General features: G+C 38.9%; 1 protein-coding gene and 1 long non-coding RNA gene across 4 annotated transcripts in view; one reads left to right on the top strand and one right to left on the bottom strand.

Moving 5' to 3' along the window:
* The window catches only part of LOC135219821 (uncharacterized), a 150,598-nt gene that overhangs the window by 2,417 nt on the left and 122,149 nt on the right, over nt 1-26,032 (top strand). Inside the window, exon 2 of the long non-coding RNA XR_010315515.1 lies at nt 2,101-2,144. This is a non-coding gene — a long non-coding RNA (uncharacterized LOC135219821). The remainder of the gene's footprint in view (nt 1-2,100; nt 2,145-26,032) is intronic.
* The window catches only part of LOC135219818 (heat shock cognate 71 kDa protein-like), a 41,241-nt gene that overhangs the window by 10,128 nt on the left and 5,081 nt on the right, over nt 1-26,032 (bottom strand). Inside the window, exons 1-2 of one of the 3 annotated variants that reach the window (XM_064256904.1) lie at nt 2,368-2,506; nt 2,091-2,281 (exon numbers count right to left, since the gene is read on the bottom strand). The exons of 1 other annotated variant lie outside the window; for it this stretch is intronic. The gene's annotated coding sequence lies outside the window, so the exon portion shown is untranslated. Of the gene's footprint in view, nt 1-2,090; nt 2,282-2,367; nt 2,507-26,032 lie in introns of those variants that run through there. One more of the 3 variants, XM_064256903.1, reaches the window with a different exon arrangement.

Genomic DNA, 26,032 nt, shown 5'->3' with positions numbered 1-26,032 from the left:
GATGTTAGAGGTAGGGAAACTAAAATGAAAAAAGGGGGTTGTTCCCACCAGTGGTCACAAATGCATAAAACGTTAGATCATGAAATAAATACATTTATTGTGCTTGGCTGAAATTGTTTACAGAGATTGAAAATGTCATTAATATTCCACTGCAGTTACATGACACAGTTTTATAATGTAATAATAATTGATTCAGTAGACACCTTTTTTACAATATAAAAATCATATCTTATTGTATTTTACTCTTGATTTTCACAGGGAATGAATTTTTATCCTTCTGTATCAGGGTAAATTCAGTTGCCATGGTGGTTATAGTACAGTACTCATGATTGGTGTTAAAAGTCTGACCGAACTTCTTAATTTATACAGAAATAAAAACAAAGATGTTAAATTTAAATTGAAATTGGTCTACAGATTAATCCATAATAGTAACTGTACCAAATGTTTTGTCCTACTAATGACTGAACTTTCATAAGCTAAAATTGTTTGAATTTGTAACATAAATGATCAGATATGAAAGATAATATTTTTGTGTTCTTAGCCATTTAAGTATACTGTAGAATCTCACGAAATCATGAAATATTACTGTTAAAAATAGGTTTAACAGTATCTTAGCTCTTTAATTTTCTAAAACTTAACATACTACATTTTACAATAACTGGTTGTTCTAGGGACACTATAACCATACTTAGCTCAAGATGTACATTAGATTTACTGGTAAATCAGCAGATATGTAGAGATTTTTCTGTTGCAGCAATTTGCTCATGTGGTTTTCCTGGTAATTTTTCTCTATGCTTTTTCTTCACAGAAATCGATATAGTCTTTCCCAACCCATGAGCATAACCCAAGTAAAATAATGATTAATGAAAAGCCAGATCTATATTGTAAGACCTAAAAATCAATAAAAAAATGAGTATATAACTGAAAAGTAATTTTTCTGTTATTAGCATTATTATTTAGAAATAAAAACCAAATACAGTATGGTAATGATTTAACCAGGTTAAATCATTACCATACTCGTCATCTGGATTAAGTGTCATTGTCAAGGTTAAGTTTGGATATACCATGATCACTGGACGCAAAGGAGTTGTCCTACTGTTATTTTTATATTGCTAGAAGGGCACCGTTCCAGTGGGGATTTTTTCAAAATTAATATGAGGTAGACAAAATCCCGGTATATGGTTACTTAGGACTAAGTTTATTAGGTTTAATTTGCTATAAAGTGCAAAATGTGTTAAAAGGATGCTTTTGGGATTTATATTCTGAGGCGAGTTGAAAGGTTTTCGGACGGTTTATTTTATTTATTTTGTTAGGAATTAAGAGAAGATGTTACATAGGTAAGGGAATCTATAGCATTCACCCAACTCGATACGACTAAGCATTTGGAAACTAGAAACAGGAAATAGCGATGAAAACAAAGTGAACCGAAACACCGAGTGAATTTATCGATCGTACTTGAAAGAGAGAAGACTTTACCGATATTATATCTGAGGGCATAGAGAGCTCAATTACGTTGCTTGCTTACCCCGTTGTGATACAGAATTGTTTTTGTGTGGTTAATTTCGCCCTCGGATAGATGGTTAAAATTTCTTACGGTACCGGATACTTATTACTAAATGCACTGCACAAGCTCGTCATCTATCCGAGGGCTTGTATGGTGGTAAAAAAAAAAAAAACATAGATGACGAGCTTGTGCAGTACATTTAGCAATAAGTATCGGGTATCGTAAGAAATTTTAAATTTCACATTTCAATAGAAGCTGATGTTAGTCTTACAACGAAAATCTGGAAGCACAGCGAAAGGCGAGGAGTTCATGTGAGAGGAAGAAGCTTCGGTTGATAGAAGGAAGTCATATCTGGTTCATCATAGTTCTATCATAGTGATTTAACAAGTTTTCAGTTACATTACTTTGATAGCTTTCTTGAGCTTTGTACCATTCGTTTCCCTGAATGAAACATGTTGTACTTTTCTGGCATGTAATTAAGTAGTTTAACATTTTTTGCTTGAATGAAATTCTGCAAAGCATTGATGAGGATTGATTATTGGGAAGATTCCAAAATTTCTACGGATGAGTAAAGGATGTCACTTACCTTGTTTCAGGTGAGTGCGGATTCTCAAGCTGCACCAGAAGGAAGTTGCATAAGGTAAGTGGGAATGTTTGGATTAAACTTATGTGAAACTTTCATTGAGTTTGTGATGTAGTATATAGAGCGGTTGAGTCCTTCATCGGAATGTTTTGCGCCTGTTCTCTGGATCGCTTGTGGTTGTCCAGATGGATCAGCTGAGGAAATGAGGTGAGAATCAGTATCTGGGAGGATCAGCACTCTAGGGATAGTGAAAATAATTGCGCCTTGCCTAGTTGCTTACCGTCACAGAAATCCCCTGTAGAAGTCAAACCGACTTACTGACAAAGTCAGAAGCGATGAAGATGTAAGACCCCCATATGAAAGAAATTATATTCTGCGGAACGTTGGATTGCTTGTGATACCTCCTCCTTTGGTTGCCAGACGAAGTATGCGGAGAGGGACAATGACGCATGTATGGCCAAGCAACGAAGGATTGTTTTGGGATAAGGAATATCGATCTTTGTTTTGGGATCAGCGGTGCTGAACTTGTAAATATGTTCCGTGAACCTATAAGCTATCGGCCCGGATTATAACCTCTACTACTGTGTGTTTTAGTAATGTTGTTGTTGTATTTGATTTAGCTGGCTTTATGCCAGCACGGGCTCATGTTCATAGAGCAGCAAATAATCTTAGTAAGGGTCTTCACTTTCTACTGGTATACGATCAAGGTCTATAGAGTCATTTTGATTGACAGTAGGGCATCTTGGGTACAAATTTGTTAAGTGTTCACTGGCCTGTGTAATTTTCATCTAGCATTCATACATGTTTTATCTAGCATTCATATGAGTGCAGTGTTAAAGGGTGGGTGACGGCGAGGTCAGGGGATATAAACGCCTTGACTTGTAGCTACTTCTCTACTTTCTAATATCTTTTTGAAATCCACCAAATTCTTTCAGTTTAGCAGCTTGACTATATTAGCACGGTAACCCCTCAGTTTACCGTATGCTCCATGGATCTGATACATAAGAATGGCAATATATTATTGCCTTTACTTAAATATCCAAAATATACCACAGTTAACCGAAATTCTTTGTCATTTTTAGTACAAGCTATAGTTTTTTTACTCCTACCATTCAGTCTTAAGAGATCTATCCGCTAAATAAAAACTTGCCTGATGGGTACGCAATTAAAAATCTGACATAATTAATGATTAGTTTAAAAGTATTATAAGACTGATATATTGAAGTCTGGCATGTTGCAGGCCATCTGTGTGTGTTGTTAGGTGACATTTTAAAAAAAATTCCGTTGCATTCGCAAATTCTTTTCGAGTAGCAGACCATGACGGAGCAGGAGTCTTACCATCTTTACGGTTTGCTCTGATTCCTACTTAATAAGAAAGAAGGCCAACAGGAAAAGTACAGTTTGCATCTGATATGCGGATTAGGTATCTCTCGGGTTCCATGGCAGTTACAGCTTTTACTCTCTCACCGCCGTTATTATTACGCCTTTTGATACTGCCATTTCTGTTGATTCTTATGTTTCAACGTTCAGTGCTGTTGTTGATTCTGTTTAGGTTATTACCACTTGTCCGCTCTCACAGGGGTTTTGTCAGGAGGCTGATGAGAACTTGGAGGAGGCCTCTGTTTTTATGTCAAAACGGCAGCTGTCAATGCGGTGGATTGAAACTACGCGAATACTTATGATGCCGCCTTCATCGCACATTAAAATTTCGTGGCTCACTTTTTAATTCTTTTAACCGACATAAAGTTTTAATTTTTAAACATAAATATAAGTGCTATTTGGGCATAATTTCTCTCATATACAATGCCTATTGAAGTCAGTGGCATTTTCTTCAGCTGTTTATCTTCATATGTAGACTCTCGATCAGTCTATACTTCTTTTTCTCTACTGGTAACCTTCTTGGGAATAAGGAAATTTCGTTCAGGATTCTTTCCATTTAATTATTTTTATATTTTCTTTTAGTCGACGGGCCGTTTCGTTACCTCTCAAGAGCACCTGCCTCAGGACTAGATCACAAATGGTTTTGATTAAGCCAGCTTTATGCCAGCACGGGCTTTTGCTCATAGGGCAGCCCGTAAAATTACAAATCTATATATACGGTTTTTATTGCTCTTATTGCTGTGTGCGGACGTTCGAATTTTTTTTTACATAACGTTATAGGGGTGCGGTATTTCTATTGGTCGAATTTCATACATGACATCATTGGGTGCTGAATTTCTATTGGGCGACCGTTTCACTCTCTGGCTGGCTGTCTGAGTGACTCCCTACTCCTAAAGGCGTGCCATGAGGGCGTAGGCAAGGGCACGGCTCCCGTCACTGGCCGATAGCTTTGATTTGTCACTGTGTCAGTAATCGTGTTCAGGAGTGTTTGGTCTCCCGTGCCTCCATTCAGATTCTCATGGATGTCCTGTGGTTTCCTTGAAAAAGGGAGGATGAAGTTCGTATCTCTCTATATATTGCTTTATACTCACAGCCTCTGCTATTTGGAGTCTGTGGAACCTGACTTTTTTTAAGTACTCAATCTCCGTACTTTCTAATATGAATGGTATTATTGTACTGAGAAAGGAAGAAGACATCTTGAACAGATGGAAAGTGTTTTGAACAACTGCTAAATGAAGACAAGTGAACATGGGAACGACTATAGGTTTCTCTTGGCAAGAGGTGCTAAGCGCCTTAAAGAAGATGAAGAATGGAAAGGCAAAAGGATCGGACTTTCTCAGTTGAAGTATGGAATGCATTTGAAGATGGAGTGGAAATCCTTTATGGTCTGATAGAAAAGATTTGAAATCAAGAGAGGATACCAGAGGACTGGAGGATTGATATCAGTTTTCAGTGGCAAGGGGGGATGTTGAAGAGAGTGGTACTTTTAGAGGTATTAAAATGATGTCCCACACCTTGAAGATGATAGAAAGGATGATAGATGCCAGACTAAGAGAGAAAGTACAAATATGGAGAGAACAGCTGGGATGTACGAAAGGATTTGAAATAGCAGATGGTGTACAATCTGTCTGAGACAGCTAATGGAGAAATTCAGAGAATGGCAAAGGACTTGCATATTGTGCTCATAGACCTTGACAAGTCCTGTGACAAGAGTCCCTAGATGGGAAATTTGGAGGAGCTTGATGGAGAAAATGGCCCCAGAGCATGTACAGATGATTCTGAAGATGTACTGGAATGAGTATTATTGTGGTGACTTTTTTTTATCCAGGTATTACTGTGGTGACTCTCTCTTATCTTGGTATTAATATGGTGACTGTCTTTTTATCCAAGTATTACTGTACTGTCTGACACCTTTAACCAGGTATTACTGTACGATCTGTCACCTTTAACCAGGTACCACTGTGCTGTCTGTCCGTTTTATCCATATATTACTGTTGGGACTCCTTTTTATCCAGTAATTACCGTACTGTCTGTCCCCTTTATCCAGGTATTACTGTGGTGACTGTGCTTTTTATCCAGGTATTACTGTGATGACTGGCCCTCCTAATCGAGGTTTTACTGTTGTGACTGGCCCTTTTAATCAAAGTATTACTGTTGGTGACTGAAAAGCATCTTCAATAATAAATTTCTATGGTCTTGAGTACATAAAATGAGGTATGTTAAACGCTTAGAGTTTATTTACCTCATAATTAACAAAGTGAAGGGGGAAAGGAAGTTGGGAAGGGGTTACGGGTTTGAAGTATACCCTATTATCTAAGTGGGGTCAAAAAATGATGGCGACATGCCAAATTTTGTCTAGATTGGTTAAGCGGTTCAGATTTCTTTAGCTCACAAATATACAAGCAAACAAATATTCACACACACACACACACACACACACACATATATATATATATATATATATATAATATATATATATATATATGTGTGTGTGTGTGTGTGTGTGTAACTATATATATGTACATGTGTATATACAATATCTATATATAAAAATGTGTGCATGTATGTATGTGCGTGTGTATGTGTTTGTGCCACATACATTTTTACAAACACTGAGAAATTTCAACCAAACTTGGTTACATACTATAACTTAGCATCATGGAAAGAATGCTGCGGTGGTTAAACATCACTGGCACCAAAGGGCGGGGAGGGTGTTGGAAAGGGGATGAAAATAAAGATACCCGAAAACGACTGATATTAGTGTCTAATTTATAGTTTTCAAGGTCGCTGAGATGAATAGTGATACTCCCGATGTCCTTTAAGTCCAAGTTCAGCCCTTAAGTGGTGGGGGGTTGGGGGCGGGATGGGTAAAGTGGTAAAAAATAAAATGTCAGAAATGCTGGGCAATGTAACTGAAGCAACTATCTTAACAGGAAAGGGAGATAGCAAAAGGAAGTGAGAGAGAGATAGAGTAGAGGAGAGAGAGAGAGAGAGAGAGGGGGAGTTTATCCATTGTCATTCAGTTTTCCTGGGATGATTATATGTATGTATGTAATATATATATATATATATATATATATATATATTATATATATATATTATATGTGTGTGTGTGTGTGTGTATATATATATATCAATATATATATATATATATATATATGTGTGTGTATATATATATATATATATATATATATATAATATCTATATATATATAATAATTATATATTATATATATAGAGAATGGGTAGGATGAAGAGGCAGAAATGTCCTTGGTATATTTCATAGAAGGTCAGACCAGGAATTCGATCTGATGATTTTTTTTAACAGTTTATTTCGACGTTTCGGAAATCATATTTGGATATTCTGGGAGTTTCTTCTATTTATATATATATATATATATATATATATATATCTATATATATATATATAGATATATATATTGTAAAGTTTGACATGAGATAAAATAAAGGCCAGTTAAATGTCAAAAGACAAGTAAAATACTAAAATGTCTGTGTATCGCACATTTTAGTATCTTACTTGTCTTTTGAGTTAACTGACCTTTATTTTATCGTGTCAAACTTTACATGTTTTTTATTTTTTTGGTACACATCCCAGAGGATGTAAATATGATTTATGAAACGTCGGAATAACCTATTGAAAATAATCATGCCATCGTATTCCTGGTCTGACATACATATAGCAGGAGCAGGAACCTTTTGTACAGAACCCTGAGGATGAATCCAGCTGAATGCGAAACCCATGGGAATAAATCATAATACATCACCATGTTTTTCTAGCTCCTACTTCCTGCGTATTTTGCACTTTGGCTGACTTGCCTGCCTTCTTTGTTCTCACACACACACACACACACACACACATATTTCATTGAATTTTTTCAAGGTGGTAGAAAGTCCTTATCTTCAGTATGCAGTTTAGAGAGGAAAGGTCCTCTCATCTAGAAGATTACAATTTTATGTAAAGGAATATGTCAACCCAGTTGTTTCAAAACCTACACGGTTTTCTTTTCAGTGTAGAAGAAATACTAAAAGCAGAGTGGGATGATTATACATATTCTGTAAGAATAAATTTGGCCGTTAACCAGTCAGAGTACAGGAATATGGATTAGTGGTAATGCCAAGCAACCTAAGGGATGTTGGTCGGCCTAGAACGTCACCTCTCTCTTTCTCTCGTCCAATCAGCAGGTAGTCTGATGATCCTCAAAGATTGTCCAAAGGTTATGGAGGTATTTCGATGCTGGCAGCATGGATAACTCTTCAAACTGTAAATAAATCAATGAATTTTCCTTTTTTAAATCTTCAAGAATTGGGAGGTGCAGAGGTATTTTCCTGTAGTCTAGTATCTCCTGTCTGCTAGTTCTATAGTGAAATGGAGGTTATGCTTTTGGTAATACCACCTGAAGGTAGTTGGTTAGTCCTTTCAACGTGTGTGCTAAGCATCCCCCAGTATATGTAGCTTGGTTAGGTCTATGAGATATCTTTTATTGATAGCTTATATGACAGCATTAATGCCCGTCAAATTGCCAGAGTACCTTTCTTTCATCATGGTTGTTTGATTCTGTGCCTGTGTGGTTGCTGTACCATCAGTCCTTAATCATCTGGTAGCCTAGTCCTTTCAAGGGTGACGCTGAGGAAGCCATTTTCCACTCATTAGTGGCTTACTGAAGTTCTTTATGAATAGAAGCCCAACTGCTCGGGTGGGAGACAGTCCGTCAGATGTATGCACTAGTGGTAGATTCGAGGTGGTGGTCAGGGAACTTGGCACCAGTGAGACAGTACATTGCAGTTAGGCTTAATTCTGACTGGGTTTTGGATTTTCAATTTTGTCTTTCTGGTATTTGAGGACGTCAAAGAAGAGAAGCTCGTTGTTGTTGCTCCTCTCAGGAGTGAAGCATATCCCCAACTTGGCTTCAAATGTATCCTTGGTATGCAGGAGTGAGTCATCATTGGCTATCTTGATGAAGGTATCATCGACATAACAGCAGTAGATGTTGGGGATATCTATTTCACTGAAGACCTCATCTTGAATGCAGCCTTTGAATTTCACAAAAAGAACACGAAAGGATGAGCATACTGCAGTGCCTTCAATTTCCTGGTGGTAGAGGAAAAGACCCCATATAGACTCCACTTTTCTAGCCCCGCCCCCCACCCACCCCCCAAAGGGCATGGCTACCCCCCCCTCCCCCTCCTGATAAGCTCATGTACGTATACGTGAGGCCTAAAAGGGCAAACCACCAAACCCCCAAAAGGGGCGTGGCCACCCTGACCCCATATAGACTCCACTATCTTGGGGGGTGTGGCCACCCCTGACCCCATATAGACCCCACTATTCTGGGGGGCGTGGCCACCCCTGACCCCAAATTGACTCCATTTGTATTATAAGCTCATGTACGTACATGAGCTCATATTAGGGGGGGTGGCCCCCCCTGACCCCAAATAGACTCCACTTGTCTTATAAGCTGATATATGTAGATGAGGTGTAAAAGGGGGTGTGGCCACCCTTGACCCCAAATCGACTCCACATTATTGATGAGCTCATGTACGTCCATGAGGTCCAAAAAGGGTGGGGGCGTGGCCACCTGTAACTCTACGTGAATAAAACCAACATTTCAACCCCCACCACCGACCCCAAATTGACTCCACTTTTCTACTCCTGTGACATCACATAACTCTACGGGAATAAAACCAACATTTCAACCCCCCACCACCGACCCCAAATTGACTCCACCTTTCCTACCCCCCTGTGACGTCACGTAACTCTAAGGGAATAAAACCACCATTTCAACCCCCCACCCCAAATTGACTCCATTTTACTAACCCCCCGTGACGTCACGTAACTCTACGTGAAACCCATCATTTCAATCCCTGACCCCAAATCGACTCCACCCTTATGCCCCTGTGTCTTTGCGTAACTCTACTGGAATAAAACCACCCCACCCCGACCCCAAATAGACTCAGTTTACTGCTTTTTTGCGACTCATGTCCCCTTCAATTGTTTTCAAGGTAACCGGGACGTTTACCTCCTCCTCCTCCAATAAAATCTCTAAATTTATATATGCACATCGCGAATATAGCCTCTATCGACTTCTCTCTCTCTCTCTCTCTTCCTCTCTCTCTCTCTCTCTCAGCCGTTACATTTTGTTTTATATATATATATATATATATATATATATATATATATATATATATATATATATATATATATATACACAGCTGCTTAGATATTCCGAGTATCATGATAAAAGGATATTTGGCGACTGACTTCAACCTCATGTGAGACATATATTTATCAATTTGATATCTCCCCCAATAACTGACAGGGACAATGTTATCTGATGATGAATCACGCACACACACACGATGAAACGAGACCTTATCGCTATATTTGCCAAGCTGACTTCACCCTCATGTGAAATTTTATTTATCATAGAATTTGAGTCATAATCTCCATGCCAAACTATATCTACACAAGGACAAAGGCACACATTTAAATTTTGTTTATTTATTAATATCGAGTTTGAAAGAGGTTAAATGAAAAATCAAATGACGGACGGAATTTCAATTTTGTTTATTTATTAATACAGAGTTTGAAAGGTTAAATGAAAAATCAAATGACAGACAGAATTATTATTTTATATTTGTAACCAATGCTAAATACATGGGAATGAATTAACATTCCATACAAATACATGCATTAGAAAAAAAACTGTGCAAACACAAACGTGATAATATATGCATTCGCTTTTTCAAAAACAATACTTCAACAAAACACACGGCTACTTGCACGAGGAGGTTGATGAAGCCATGGAGAGAGTTCACGTCTTGATGTGACAATCCTTCAAGAGATAATGAGCTACGAAAGCCCCGCAACCCAAGCTCCCTCTATAACAATCACCATTACAAACCAGTTGTGACAAAGCATCAAGTCTCTCTCACTCCCAGCAGTGATTCACGCTCACACGAATAAAGAAGTCTTATCATTCCCTCATGCCAAAGGTCATCCACACAGATCGGTGTGATCTGCATCTTTGGAATACAATACTTCAACGAAACACCGTATGTCACACCTGATTATTACTTTCTGACTGAACACCATAAATACAGCCGACAAGGGAAATTGGCATTATTCCTTACCCAAAGTGTATATGAGTAAGTGCAGCACGCCAACCCTCCGTCCCTACAAGTATTTCTCTTGACCGGAACGTCATTTCCCTCCGTCACTATTCAGTAAGTAGCATATAAAACACTTTCCATTTACTTGAACATATAGTAAATATTAAAAACCGCAATAAGATTCATCTGTATACAGAATAGATATTCTTATAAAATAATGTACCTATTGAAAGAAGCGGAATATATAAAACAGTCATTATTCCTCCCTTTCAGATATGGGAAATAACTCTAGTAGTGAACTGTCAGCCGACGAAGTAGCCACTCAAGTCAGACACCATTACTATTATGGTGTTGGAGCCCCAAACTCATTTATTAGGAAGGTGAAAACGAGTCATGACCATGAAGCAGGAGAAGAAGAAGAAATAGCAGGAGATGCAACAACTCCCACTGGCAGCCCACAACAGTGGAACCCCCGACCAACTTCGCCACCACCCACTACTGAAGGAAACGAGCAACCCGTTGAAGGTATGTAAAACCAATGTGTTATATATTTATTTAGTAACAGTTCCTGATTCCATAGAAACACACACTCTTTTTCTCCGTTTCCCTGTTTTTGCTTTCAAATGTATTGTGGGCATAGTAAAAACACATATATAATTATTCATAAGGATTTATTGACCACATAAAGACAGTTTACACATTCACTACACTAATCGCCATCAGGCTGCCTCAGCATGCATCCCAATATAACGTGCACGTGTATCCTTATTTTAACCTGAATATTCCGAAAAGCGTTTAAGAGGGAACGACTAAGACGTCTTAGCAGTTTATCACCGACGTTCATGGGTGAATGATTCTCACAGCTCATCCTGAAATAAGTAAAAAAAGTTATGTGATTCAAGGTGTATGATACATATATAGAATATATCCTTGATAGAATGTAAATGGGGTAATATAAAAACCAAAGAAAAATATGCATTTACCTTAGTTATTTAAGATGCGGAGACATTCCTTGTACATAATAGCACGTTTGACCCCCGACCTCCAGTGTGAACATTTAAACTTTTTCAAATATTTAAAATAATATCCCGTTATCCATTTATCATTACCTCCCAAACGAGTGTATGAGAATACATTTTGTATTAAGGATAATACTGTTTTCACACCTCGGTGACTCACACAATGAACAAAAAAACTAATGTAAAGACCGCACTTGTACGATTTATCGGGTTGTATTTGTTTTATTAGTCGATAGAGGTTATATTCGGGATGCGCATATATAAATTTAGAGAGATCATTCGAATAAACTTTTGGATTTATACAGTAACTATTCAGATTTTTTGCTACTCTGAATAAAGAGTCCACCCCGCTGAAACTACCCACACCCTGTGCATCTCTGTACAAAGTTTTTAGCAGTTTTATCCGTTCTTTATCCATATTGGTAAGCTATTTGCTATTCCGTTTCACCCAGAATATTAGTTCTGTAACAGTTCAGGTGTTGAAGGAGTGAAGTCTACTAACAAATAACTGTAGTGGTTATGTGATAGGGCCTCTTTATATATGTCCGAAAAGGCTGAAGCTTTTTGACGGCCGAATAACTGCCGACCTAAAGTTTCAATTTGAATAAAATCACGATTTTTCATTAGAATATAATGTGAATAATTCAGGCTTATACTTCTACTAAACTTGCCCGAATGAAACATATTCTGCGATATGATTATAACTGAAATAGATGAATGATGTCCCACTGTGAAGGCATTAGTGACTTATTATCACTAGCCTTGAGGAAGCAATCGTCGAGTATGAATAATAGACCTTTATTAACCTCCGTCTCCCCCTTTTCAGCATAATCAAAGGGATTTAAAATGTCTTTGGATACTTTAAATTTGGGACCTATTGAGGGATGCGTTTCGAGTTCAATGATTTTTGGACATAGGACGGACTTGCCACTGTTACTAAACCCCGCGATGATAATACGAGCGGGATTAGTGAACGGGTCTAACAACTGCCCAGGGAAGGGACCTGTCGCGGCCATGATGTTAGCGCGTTCAAGATTATAGTTGTGTACTTTATGCACTCCTTTTTATATACAAGCCTTAATAATAATTAGGGTGAATGAAAGTTGATGGCAATAATATTTGTTTAATTTACATAATGAAATACATACAGGTTTTTTCCTACAATATAAAAATAGAACATACAGTAAAAATGCAATCTATAATAAAAAATACAATATAATAATTTAAAAATATAAAAAACTAACTGTGTATATGAATATATAATAAAAATACATTATATACAATATAATATATTAAAATATTTGAATATAGGATAAAATATACAGTAAAATATACAAACTATGACACCCGGTCAAGGTGTGATACGCCTCCGTTTAACTGGAGGAGAGGGTAAAACCATTTCCCGTCGAGGAGAAGTCAAAGACGTCGAAGAGAGAGAGGAATTAACATTGTATATTTTACTATTCTCTCTTCGACGTTTTGAACATCCTTTCACCCGTGGGAAATGATGTGATGGATGTAGGGTCGGAGGAATAGGGGGAGTAGGAATTCTCGAGGTGCCAGGAGCGGGAATATTTAAAATAGGAGAGATTGCCACTACTACCAGCGCCACCACTGCCCTCTCTAGCTCCTCCTCCTCCCCCTCCCCCTCCTCCGCCATACCCTCCTCCACCCCAATGTCAGGATGTCCATACGCCAACGATTTATAAGGTGTCACATAATATCTCTTGTCCTCTAAAGGACAGAGAGATACCTTTTGCTGGCTCGTATGACACATCGTGCCTCCTACTCTTTGCAAATTGTGCACACAAGTATAAGTAATCTCATTCTTTTCGATTACAGCTCGATACTGGTCATGCGGTATGGTCTTTTGCCGGCACCTTTGTACTCCTTTCATGGTGTTACTACGACTAGTTTCCGTCAGATACGAATAAACTTTAGGTGTAATGCCGATAAATTCCCTCATGAGTTCAGCCCCCATTTCAACCTTGACTAACCCGAGTTCCCCCTTACGTGACTCATCATACAATTCGTGAGTTTTGGGGAAATTACTCAAATGCATGTAGGGCTTGAGCACACCCTTCAGTTCCCGATTGAGGTTATCAGTCACCAGTGAAAAGATCAAGCTGTCAGTGTCGGTATAAAGGAGCTGAACTCGGTATCCATACTGCTTTCGAAGAACGTCGTAATAGAACCGATACATCATATCCTTCGCCATGTCTAGTATACTGAAGCCGATATAAATCGGGGATTCAGCCATAACAGACTCTTTGCAATGGTTCACAATGTACCTGTCATTACCCAGTTTTTCCAAAGACTTGTACGTGTGTTTGGACACATTCCTGAGGAGAGAGGCTTCACCGGTGGTGACGACAGTTCGGGTAGAATAATTCAATGAATTTTTAATAGTGACACCAAAAAGACCATTCATTATGATTTTGATGGTGTTCCTCTTGTCCGGATCGGTCTCTTTAGCACGCCTTTTGGCATTCTCCAGAATATATTCCCTCAAATAAAAATCCTGTTTGAATTTGTACACTTTCCTTATTACATCAACTTCGAGACTGAGTCTTATCAACATTTGTAATAAGGGAAGACAGATCAAGTGATTACGCATGGGTAAATGCGTACCCGTCAACTTAACATTTTTCTTGGGTAGCTTCACCTTGAACTTATTCATTAGGTTTTTACTATAGGGCGATAGATCCTGGTGAGTCACATTCATGTGATGAATGGGGAGAGGGAGATCATCCGTCTGTAGAGCAACATCCCGTCTAACTGGTTTGGTATCGAGCAGGATGAAATGCCGTATTCACCCTGTGAATCAATGGCGGTAATATCGCTAGCGACAAAACTTTCTAATTTGGCAGGAGAAAGTTCAGTTATTTCACCCAAGGGCATTTTGTATTTACTCATAACTGTGGGATACAAACTGGTGAAATCAACGTATAATATATACGATTGAGGATCACCCACCCTAAAACTGGGATTTAACTCTGGATTATTAGCTACGCATTGCCTTCGAACTAGACTACAAAAACCACCGCGGATGTTTTTACAAATTAATTGATCGAGTTCACCATTCGAAATGAGGGGGAGATGAATTTTAGAGGAATATAGGAAAGTATTGAGTGAGAGAGAAGTAGAAGTCAGGTAACGGGCGGGGTCTAGTCCGAATTGCGCCATGGCAGCCTTCCTCCAAGCTAAATAAACGTTGGCTAATAATCCCACATCCATTAACAAATACAAAATGGTGTAATCTAGAAGATTGGTGCAATTAGCGGCGTTCCAAACCTTGACCACGTGTGCACAGCCCCTGCTAGAAAGGGTTTCTCCCGTAAGTTCCAAATCGAAACACTCTCGAGAAGGGATGCTGGGCTTTCGCAGGATATTGAAACCCGTCACATAATCATAAGGGTAGTACTGTTTACCCGTACCCAAAACTAAATCGAGACAATCCTGAGAATACTGGGTTAACAACTGACGTGCGATTTCGAGGCAAGACTAGAAAGGGTCCCTCTAATCACGTTGTTGCTATCCACAAATCTCAGATTGCCTGATCTGGCTGAGTAAAATTTACTACCCTCGCGTTTCACAATTTCAAAATCATGCTGAGCCCCCGCCTCTTTCAAGACCAGGGTGAAGTCACATGACAAATTGTGTACAAACTCTGTTAAAGTTGGCTCCTTAAATTGCATATTCAAATTACACTGTTGACACAGTGCACACACAAAGTTGTCCCGTGCCACAAAATGAGCGTGATGTCACATTTTCGTGACTCCAGCCTTGAATTCGATTTCTCTCCGTAACTTAATCTATGGGTACAATATTCCCCCGTTTTACCGTCAACGATCACGTAGCAGTAAGCGAAAGCTTTCTGCCGAGATACTATTCTCGGATTGTCTTCTCAGGTCTTCGGTTGAATATTATACGCCCCAAAATCCAGGAAAGCCATGTGCGAGATTGGCTACAGAGCTTTAACTTTAGTAAACTGTTTAAATTGGCCGGGTTCTGGGTATTCGACAGTGGTTCGAGTGGTACAGGCCTGAATGTGTGCCTCGCGGATGGTGGGACTATTAAACAAAGTCAGACAATTGTAACACATACCACCCGCGTGCTCAATCCCCCGCCCCTGCTTGAATCCGCGTCGGAACTTCTTCACGAATGCCAACATATCCTTAATCAACGCGATGTGGTCGTCAGTGATTAATAACAACGTGACCAAATGAGGGCTTTGGAGGTTACCACCTTTCCTCACCAGATGTACCATCCAGTGTTTTTTCCGCTGTTTCCCCATGACTAATTCACATAATTTATACAGATATATGTTGAGGTTATTCCCCTTTTCTAATGTTTTGAAAGAGTCATGGGTCAACGGCATATCTGGCGAGTGTTTGATATTAAATTGTCCCCTCCCCATCCTCCTCATTAAGACACGAGGGAGGTTGTTAATACGTGGGGAGGGTTATCCCGGAGTACAACGTACGCTTCTAACGCTGTAATGACACAGTTGTACCCGGACTGAATATTGATAACCTGATCATTACCGTGGACTCCCTTGGGATACACCTTAAAGTTATTAATATTCACTAACTCACGCCGCGTGATATGAAGTTCAACCCTATCCAGCGAGGTCATACACCAACCCGAACCCTCAGTACGGTTGAGTCTCTCTTCCAAGTTATTAGCTATAAACTCAATAGCCTCCTCCAGGGAGTCATAGATCGAGTCAATCGTAGTGAGTGTAGGTGAGATACATACATAAAAAGCACTTTTTTCATTTACGTCGCCTAGCATCCTCACACTGGTGATAATAACACACAAGTAGAGCATAGCCGAGCAAATACCTCTTTCAAGGAAGTTATTGCGCACATCTTCGCATAATCGGGCTATGCTACTACTTAACTTCATTGCCATGTCAATGTGTGACCCTACTGCAGCCGCATAATGAATGGTACTCACTACCTTGTTACCCTCCGTTCTTTCCCTCATGAGTGAAGATCCCCTTCTGGTTCCTACACCTCCACCAACACGCGATGCTTCATTATTATTATTACTCCCCATCAAATCTTCATCTAATGGGAAATCTTCAGCGAAGGGATCTGTAAAGATCGTGTTAAATAAGCACCGGAGCGAACGTGTATTATAATAATAATAATAATAATAATAATAATAATAATAATAATAATAATAATAACAACTGCAAAAACAACAATGATAATAATAATAATAATATTTTACCTGGATCAGAGGGTGGTGAGGATGATTCATCATGGCGGCTAGAGGCTTGGACATTTTCTTTAATGACATGGCAATCTGTGAGATAACAAATTCCTGAATATGGTGTGACATAACATGAACGTGGAGGTTTTTATGTACATATATTATAAACCCGATGCCCATTGGTAGTCATACAGTCTACATTCAACATGTGTAGCGATCACATCATATACGTGAATAGCAATGCATGTATAGGTACATTTCCAGAAAATCGGGTGTGTAAATTTACCAATAGGTTAGCCGCTCCTATATTATTACCGAAAGGAGTGGAATATGAAGTGGGGCTAGTGGGAGTCATTCTCCTGAAATTATATTACGCTATTAAACCAGGAGACGTTGACTTTACTATTCAATTTAACGCGATCTATAGCGAGTCAGATGGGAAACGCGTTTATACGTATATTTATAAGTCCATTTCGGGTTTGTTGGGTGGTGATATGAATGGCATGACTAGAGCATTTAATACGGAAATTATTGAACAATTATCTGAATTTTACGGTGAGCATATTCGCGGAGCTATCCACAGGGATGGTTTATTCTCATGGAATGATGACACGAAGAGAATGAGCATTCCACATATCGATGCAGGAGCGGCCAAAGTTGATATGATTGATTCAATTATGATTAAACTCAGTGCTAAAGCAGCTAATATGTTCGGTTTTAATGAAAAAGTCAGGTATTTAATATACAGTTTGGGTGCGTTGAGACCTCATGGCTATAGAAATATATTCCATCAAGGCATTGAATACGTTTACCTGTATTCGGGTATCGTTCAACCTACCATCTTGGGTGATAAAATGGTTAATCTCTTAAGACTGTTTCACGTTACGATGTGCATGTGGTAAAGGTCCGCATAATGCCATTTATAAACCTTTAAATACCATTGACGTATTGGATTACATTACCATCGATGTCTCGGATCACAACGGTGAACAAATAATGTTTACTGAAAATGGGGTTGTATCATGCAGTCTGCATATAAGACCTAGATAAAGTGCTATCACACTTTTCTTATAAATACCATACGTGACATATACCCGTCATAGTATTTAACCGACATGGCTGGTGGACACACCATATATTTGAGCAGTCTCGGCTGTTTATACATGTATACCAAAAATACACCTTCGAAATTTGCCAATAGATTACCTACACCTATATTATTACCTAATGGGGTTGAATATGAAGTAGGTTTAGCTTCGATCATGTTCCCGGGGAGTTATTACGCTATATTATCCAAAGATGATTTATTCACTCTCGAATTTATTACAGAGCGTCATAGACGTGATAGGCATACATATTTGTATAGACCGAGAATAGCAATGTTAGCAGGGGATATGAAGAGACTCGTGAGAGCTCTTAATAAGGACGTGTATGATTATTTGAAAGTTTATTACGGTGATAATTTCATAAATTATTTTAATAGTAACGGTATATTTCATTGGGATGAAGATTTAAGGAGAATTACTATACCACATATCAAGAGAGAGAAATTGAGAACAGGGGAAGTTAAAAGTATATACGTCAAATTTAGCGGAAAAGCCACGAAATTATTAGGTTTTCCTATTAATACCGGTTATGAAATATATGGCGGGTGTGAATTGAATGAACACGTTTCCCTTGATTTCTACCTGTGTATATAGATATAGTTCAACCCACGATTTTTGGCGGGAGACTAGTAAATATATTGGACTGTTTTACTTTAGTAAGTGGTAGAGGAAAAGGAATACATAATAGTCTACAAATTGTTGAACACGAACATCTTGGATCGGATTTCTATTCTTATCACGGATCAAAGTGGACATCTTTTACATTTCACTAAAGACTCGAGTGTTACCTGTTTGATCCGTATAAAACCTAGAGGAAAATTAGATGAATAGGTGCGTCTATAATTCGATATTCACCCTTGGCATTCCTTATTCGTGATCGTAACACCCTCAAGTCAACTAGAACTTGCGAATCAAGCTCCACTTAAATTGTTTGGGAATAGTATAAACAGTAAAATGAGTGTTATTCGCACCTCCTTCAGAGGCGGAATTTTAAAAACTATTTTTATCGGACCCTTTATTAAGGAGAGGGGCGGGGTTTTAGGATATTTCCATTTTCTATTCAGGCCGCAGGAGGGGAAGTGGCATTTTTTCGACCATAAGTGGTATTGCACGTAAAGTGCTTCCTTTTCTATTTAATGCCGCGAAACCTTCAGTTAATGAATTCGGTAGATCTGTGTTATCTGATATGGTAAACGGCGGTTTACCTTTAAAAGAATCCATAAAATGAAATCGTATAAGGGCCCTCAAAACTACTGGACAACGAATTTTAAGCGGTACTGGAAGGAGAAGAAGGAGAATGAGACGGAAGAAAACGGTGAAACGATTAGTTAGACGGTCGAGTGTGGGAGGAAAGAAAAAACGTAGGAAGAGGAAGGTCACACGAGTTAAATCTAGGAGTAAATATAATAAGGACGTGTACGATCTTTTGTAACTCATTCATCAATTGACATTTGGCGGGTATGCACTCATTCTACCCTTCATCTAAAATTATATAAACACAAAATATGGCTAGTGTAGTTCCTAACATACCCGGAACTGGTAATTAAGTTCCTGTTTCATCGTATATTGCGGGTATATCAGAATTGTTCCCGAATGTTAATAGACGGAGAATTATTGAAACTTCAATTAATTCAAAGGATAGACTGGATTTTACACCTTGCAATATTTCCATAAATCAAGTTCTATCTGATAAATATATAGAATTTCACGTTAATGGGGTGGCAGGTTCTTTCTTAGATTTGTCAAGTATAGCTTTAGAATTATATATCACAATAGATAGGGATGGCGTACAATTAGCGGATGGTGACCACGTGTCTGTCGTTAATGGTATTAGTAATACATTATTTAAATCTGCTTCTGTTTTCTTGAATGAAAAGTTGGTGGAATCCTGTCCGGTATTTAACTATCAATCATATATCAAAATGTTGAAAATGATAAAACCCTCGGCATTACCTACCACCGGTTGGGCGGGATTTTTACATGATGACTATCATGTAACACATAGGGTAACTCGGCCATTTACTGCCAATACCTTCGGTCAAACCAGCAGGTGGGAGACGAAAGTTATGGGTGACATTAACGAGGGGCGTGCATACATATTTTCCACTTCTTTTGGATATAGCGACTATAGACATGTATTTACTGGATTCGGTTGATTTGAGACTTAGACTCGAATTAGCGAATAATAACTGGGTTATGGGTGCCCACACAGACGGACATTTAAATGTGTTGAATGTAGAAAAGGCTAAATTATGGATCGATAGGGTTACCCCACATTATAACGCAATGTCGGCTTTAAATGAGGTGATAGCAGTTAATCCTATACAATATATATTTGATAAAACTTTATACAAGACATACATTATCGGGCAAAATGAAAATTCGATTTTAATTGATCAGCCTTTTAACAGTTGTATACCTGCAAAAATTACATTGGCCATGATTGATATGGAAACATTTTCAGGTGATTACGCGACCAATAGTCTATATTTTCAATCTTTCGACTTGAATAATATACATATTACCGTTAATGGGAATACTGTATATAATATTCAATGTAGTTTCCCTAATACCATCATGCAATTATATCACGAGATGCAGAAAAGTATAGGGGGTGACGGTGACAATCTGATCACTTATGATAGTTTTAAAAATGGTAGAGCTATTTGCTGCTTTAATTTTGTGGTGGAAGATGTTGAAGATTCCATGCCAGTGGAAATTTCAGCAAACCTGCGAATATTGATCAGGCTGGGTACGGCTACACCTAACCCTTGCATTATTTTACTTTTCGGGGATACCAAGGGTATTTTAACGGTAGATGCGGATAGGGTTATTCAGTGTGATGTTAGAGGTTAAATGGAATGGATACAAAACAAATTGAAATAAGTTTAAAAGGTTCACTCGGTGACCGGGTTAAATATTTAGGTGTGTTCGCTTCGGATGAAGTAGGATTATTGACATTGCCAGAAAATAGAATTAAACCTTTAGTTTTTATATCTAATACATTATCTTCGTCTACTGATATTAATATTGTTGGTCATTGGGTATGTTTTTACGTGGAAAAATCACCTAGAAATATAATCTTCTTTTTTGATAGTTACGGTATAAATTCAAAAGTTTATTCGAATGACTTCTCTAAATTTATGTATGCGCATCCCGAATATAACCTCTATCGACTAATAAAACAAATACAACCCGATAAATGGTACAAGTGCGGTCTTTACGTTAGTTTTTTTGTTCATTGCGTGAGTCACCGAGGTGTGAAAACAGTATTATCCTTAATGCAAAATGTATTCTCATTCACTCGTTTGGGAGGTAATGATAAATGGATAACGGGATATTATTTTAAATATTTGAAAAAATTTAAATGTTCTCATTGGAGGTCGGGGGTCAAACGTGCTATAACATACAAGGAATGTCTCCGCATCTTAAACAACTAAGGTAAATGCATATTTTTCTTTGATTTTTATATTACCCCATTTATATTCTATTAAGGATATATTCTATATATATATCATACACCTTGAATCACAACTTTTTTTACTTATTTCAGGATGAGCTGTGAGAACCATTCACCCATGAACGTCGGTGATAAACTGCTAAGACGTCTTAGTCGTTCCCTCTTAAACGCTTTTCGGAATATTCAGGTTAAAATAAAGATACACGTGGACGTTAAATTGGGATGCATGCTGAGGCGGTCTGATGGCGATTAGTGTATTGAATTTGTAAACTGTCTTTATGTGGTCAATAAATCCTTATAATAATTATATACATGTTTTTACTATGCCCACAATACATTTGAAAGCAAAAACAGGGAAATGGAGAAAAAGAGTGCGTGTTTCTATGGAATCAGGAACTGTTATTAAATACATATATAACACATTGGTTTTACATACCTTCACCGGGTTGCTCGTTTCCTTCAGTAGTGGGTGGTGGCGAAGTTGGTCGGGGTTGCACTATTGTGGACTGCCAGTGGGAGTTGTTGCATCTCCTGCTACTTCTTCTTCTTCTCCTGCTTCATGGTCATGACCCATTTTCACCTCCCTAATAAATGAGTTTGGGGCTCCAACACCATAATAGTAATGGTGTCTGACTTGAGTGGCTACTGGAGTTATTTCCCATATCTGAAAGGGAGGAATAACGACTGTTTTATATATTCCGCTTCTTTCAACAGTACATTATTTTATAAGAATATCTATTCCGTATACAGATGATTCTTATTGCTGTTTTTAATATTTACTATATGTTCAAGTAAATGGAAAGTGTTTTATATGCTACTTACTGAATAGTGACGGAGGGAAATGACGTTCCGGTCAAGAGAAATACTTGTAGGGACGGTGGGTTGGCGTGCTGCACTTACTCTTATACACTTTGGGTAAGGAATAACGCCAATTTCCCTTGTCGGCTGTATTTATGGTGTTCAGTCGGAAAGTAATAATCAGGTGTGACATACGGTGTTTCGTTGAAGTATTGTATTCCAAAGATGCAGATCTCACCGATCTGTGTGGATGACCTTTGGCATGAGGGAATGATAAGACTTGTTTATTCGTGTGAACGTGAAGCACTGCTGGGAGTGAGAGAGACTTGATGCTTTGTCACAACTGGTTTGCAATCGGTGATTGTGATAGAGGGAGCTCGGGTGGCGGGGCTTTCGTAGCTCATTATCTCTTGAAGGATTGTCACATCAAGACGTGAACTCTCGCCATGGTTTCATCAACCTCCTCGTGCAAGTAGCCGTGTTTTTCGTTGAAGTGTTGTTTTTGAAAAAGCGAATGCGTATATTATCGGGTTCGTGTTTGTACAGTTTTTTCTAATGTATGTAGTTGTATGGAATATTAATTCATTCCCCTGTATTTAGCATTGGTTTCAAATATAAAATAATAATTCTGTCTGTCATTTGATTTTTCATTTAACCTCTTTCAAACTCTGTATTAATAAATAAACAAAATTGAAATTCCGTCCATCATTTGATTTTTCATTTAGCCTCTTTCAAACTCGATATTAATAAATAAACAAAATTGAAATGTGTGCCTTTGTCCTTGTGTAGGTATAGTTTGGCATGGAGATTATGACTCAAATTCTATGATAAATAAAATTTCACGTGAGGGTGAAGTCAGCTTGGCAAATATGGCGATAAGGTCTCGTTTCATCGTGTGTGTGTGTGAGTGATTCATCATCAGATAACATTGTCCCTGTCGGTTATTGGAGGAGATATCAAATTGATAAATATATGTCTCACATGAGGTTGAAGTCAGTCGCCAAATATCCTTTTATCATGATACTCGGAATATCTAAGCAGCTGTGTATATATATATAAAACAAAATGTAACGGCTGAGAGAGAGAGAGAGAGAGAGAGAGAGCGAGAGAGAGAAGTCGATAGAGGCTATATTTGCAATGTGCATATATAAATTTAGAGATTTTATAGGAGGAGGAGGAGGTAAACGTCCCGGTTATATTGAAAACAATTAAAGGGGACATGGGTCGCAAAAAAGCAGTGAACTGAGTCTATTTGGGGTCGGGGTGGGGTGGTGTTATTCCCGTAGAGTCACGTGACGTCACGGGGGTGTAGGAAAATGGAGTCAATTTGGGGTGGGGGGTTGAAATGGTGGTTTTATTCTTGTAGAGTTACGTGACGTCACGGGGAGTAGGAAAGGTGGAGTCATTTTGGGGTCGGGGTTGAAATGGTGGTTTTATTCCCGTAGAGTTACGTGACATCACAGGAGGTAGAAAAGTGGAGTCAATTTGGGGTGGGGTGTTGAAATGGTGGTTTTATTCCCGAAGAGTTACATGACGTCCCGGGGGTTAGGAAAGGTGGAGTCAATTTGGGGTCGGGGGTTGAAGTGGTGGTTTTATTCCCTTAGAGTTACGTGACGTCACGGGGCGGTAGGAAAGGTGGAGTCAATTTGGGGTCGGTGGTGGGGGGTTGAAATGTTGGTTTTATTCTCGTAGAGTTACAGGTGGCCACGCCCCCACCCTTTTGGACCTCATGGACGTACATGAGCTCATCAATAATGTGGAGTCGATTTGGTGTCAAGGGTGGCCATACCCCCTTTTACACCTCATCTACGTACATCAGCTTATAAGACAAGTGGAGTCTATTTGGGGTCAGGGGGGCCACGCCCCCTAATATAAGCTCATGTGCGTACATGAGCTTATAATACAAATGGAGTCAATTTGGGGTCAGGGGTGGCCACGCCCCCCAGAATAGTGGAGTCTATATGGGGTCAGGGGTGGCCACGCCCCCCAAGATAGTGGAGTCTATATGGGGTCAGGGTGGCCACGCCCCTTTTGGGGGTTTGGAGGGTTGCTCCGCCCCTTTTTAGGCCTCACGTACGTACATGAGCTTATCAGGAGGGGGGTTGCCACGACCCTTGGGGGGGTGGGGGCCGGGGGGCGGGGCTAGAAAAGTGGAGTCTATATGGGGTCTTTTCCTCTACTCCTGGTACATGGTACTAGTATGGCATCTGAACGGGACCTCCTCCATGAAAAAAATTCATAAGGAGGAGTTGACACTGAGGGAAGTTATGATATACCACTGGCACTGTTAATAAAAATTGGTTTGAGGAATTCAGCTGAGATGAGATGCTGTAGCAGGAGGGAATGAATGGCATTAAGATATCTGCCAACTTCTTCACTTGTAATAGGTGTTAGTGAGGATCTGGCTAATTACAGGGTGGAGTAAATTCCCCACCTCATGCTTTTTCTCATTCCGATTAAAATAGCACAGGTCGAAGTCCTCTCTTATGCTAACAGTAAGATTCGAACTGTTGACCACAGAAGAATGGGGAGATTTCAGCTGTTTATATCGGTCAAGGTGGGAATGTATCAAGGGACTGTTGAGTAGACACTCCATAATGGAAGTAAAGTTTGGGTGTTAAGTATGAATGAAATGGAAAAGGTCAAAGCTGTCGAGGTGAAGCGTTTGCATAGTACATGGGATATAAGAAGAACTGCGATTGTGAGAAATGCAGGGATACCTAGTAGAGGTAAAGAGGTTATTGTGGGTGAAGTTATGGATTTGAGGCATGTTGTGGTAGTTCTTGCATATGGACAAAATGTTGATTTGGTGAATAATGTATAATTTTGTAATGCCAGGGGGAGTGAGGAAAGGAGGACTTGAAAAGGGTTAGATAGATGGGGTGGAAGAATGATTGGAAAGAGAGGCCTTAATATTCAGGAGGGCAGAAGTGCGTAGAGAGGTAGGGGTGACGGGCATATTGAAGATGACACTTTCTTTCAATGTAAGTTTACTGTACAGGAGTTTCATGTTTGTTATGACAGTTGAAATAGGAATGTGGCCGTAGGAGTTTTTGTATTTATAGATGTTGAAAATTACATATGTATGTATATAAATACCATATCTCTCTCCTTCTCTCCTTATGTGTACATATATATAAGCAAATACCACAGGATAATGGCAGGCAGAAATCCAAGCGGTTTCGTCTTTATTATGACCTTGACAATGTCTTAGTAAAGACGAAAGCGCTTGGATTTGTGCCTCTCATTTTCCTGTGGAATTTGTTTATTTAATGAAGTCAACATGGCAAGAGGCCCGTACCTGGAGATTTTTAATGGGGGGGGGGGGGGGGTGGTTCGTTTTTCCCAAAATTGAACCATTTCTTCTATAAAAGTCATTGCATATATAAGTATATACAAGATGAGATACTTTAAAATGGTATTGTAGTTGTATTAAGAAGAACAACTGAGTATGCGGTCTATGCCCTTCTACCCGATTAGAAAGTTCCTCGTTGGACGAGTGGTTTTCGCGCTCGGCTACCAATCTGGAGGTCCGAAGTTCGATTCTCGGCTCGGCCAACGCGGAATCAAAGGAATTGATTTCTAGTGATAGAAATTCACTTCTCGATATGTGGTTAGGATCCCACAATAAGTTGTAGGTCCCGCTGCTAGGTGACCAGTTGGTTCCTAGCCACGTAAAAATATCTAATCCTTCGGGCCAGCCCTAGGAGAGCTGTTGATCAGCTCAGTGGTCTGGTTAAACTAAGATATACTTAACTTTTTACCCGATTAGATGTTATTCAAAGTACTACTGACTTTGGTTAACAGAATTTTACTTATAATGTTGAAA

This window comes from Macrobrachium nipponense, chromosome 1 (assembly GCF_015104395.2).
Source record: "Macrobrachium nipponense isolate FS-2020 chromosome 1, ASM1510439v2, whole genome shotgun sequence".
NCBI lineage: Eukaryota > Metazoa > Arthropoda > Malacostraca > Decapoda > Palaemonidae > Macrobrachium > Macrobrachium nipponense.
The sequence above is the reverse complement of the archived record's forward strand: the minus strand, read 5'-3'. Positions and strand labels throughout refer to the sequence as shown.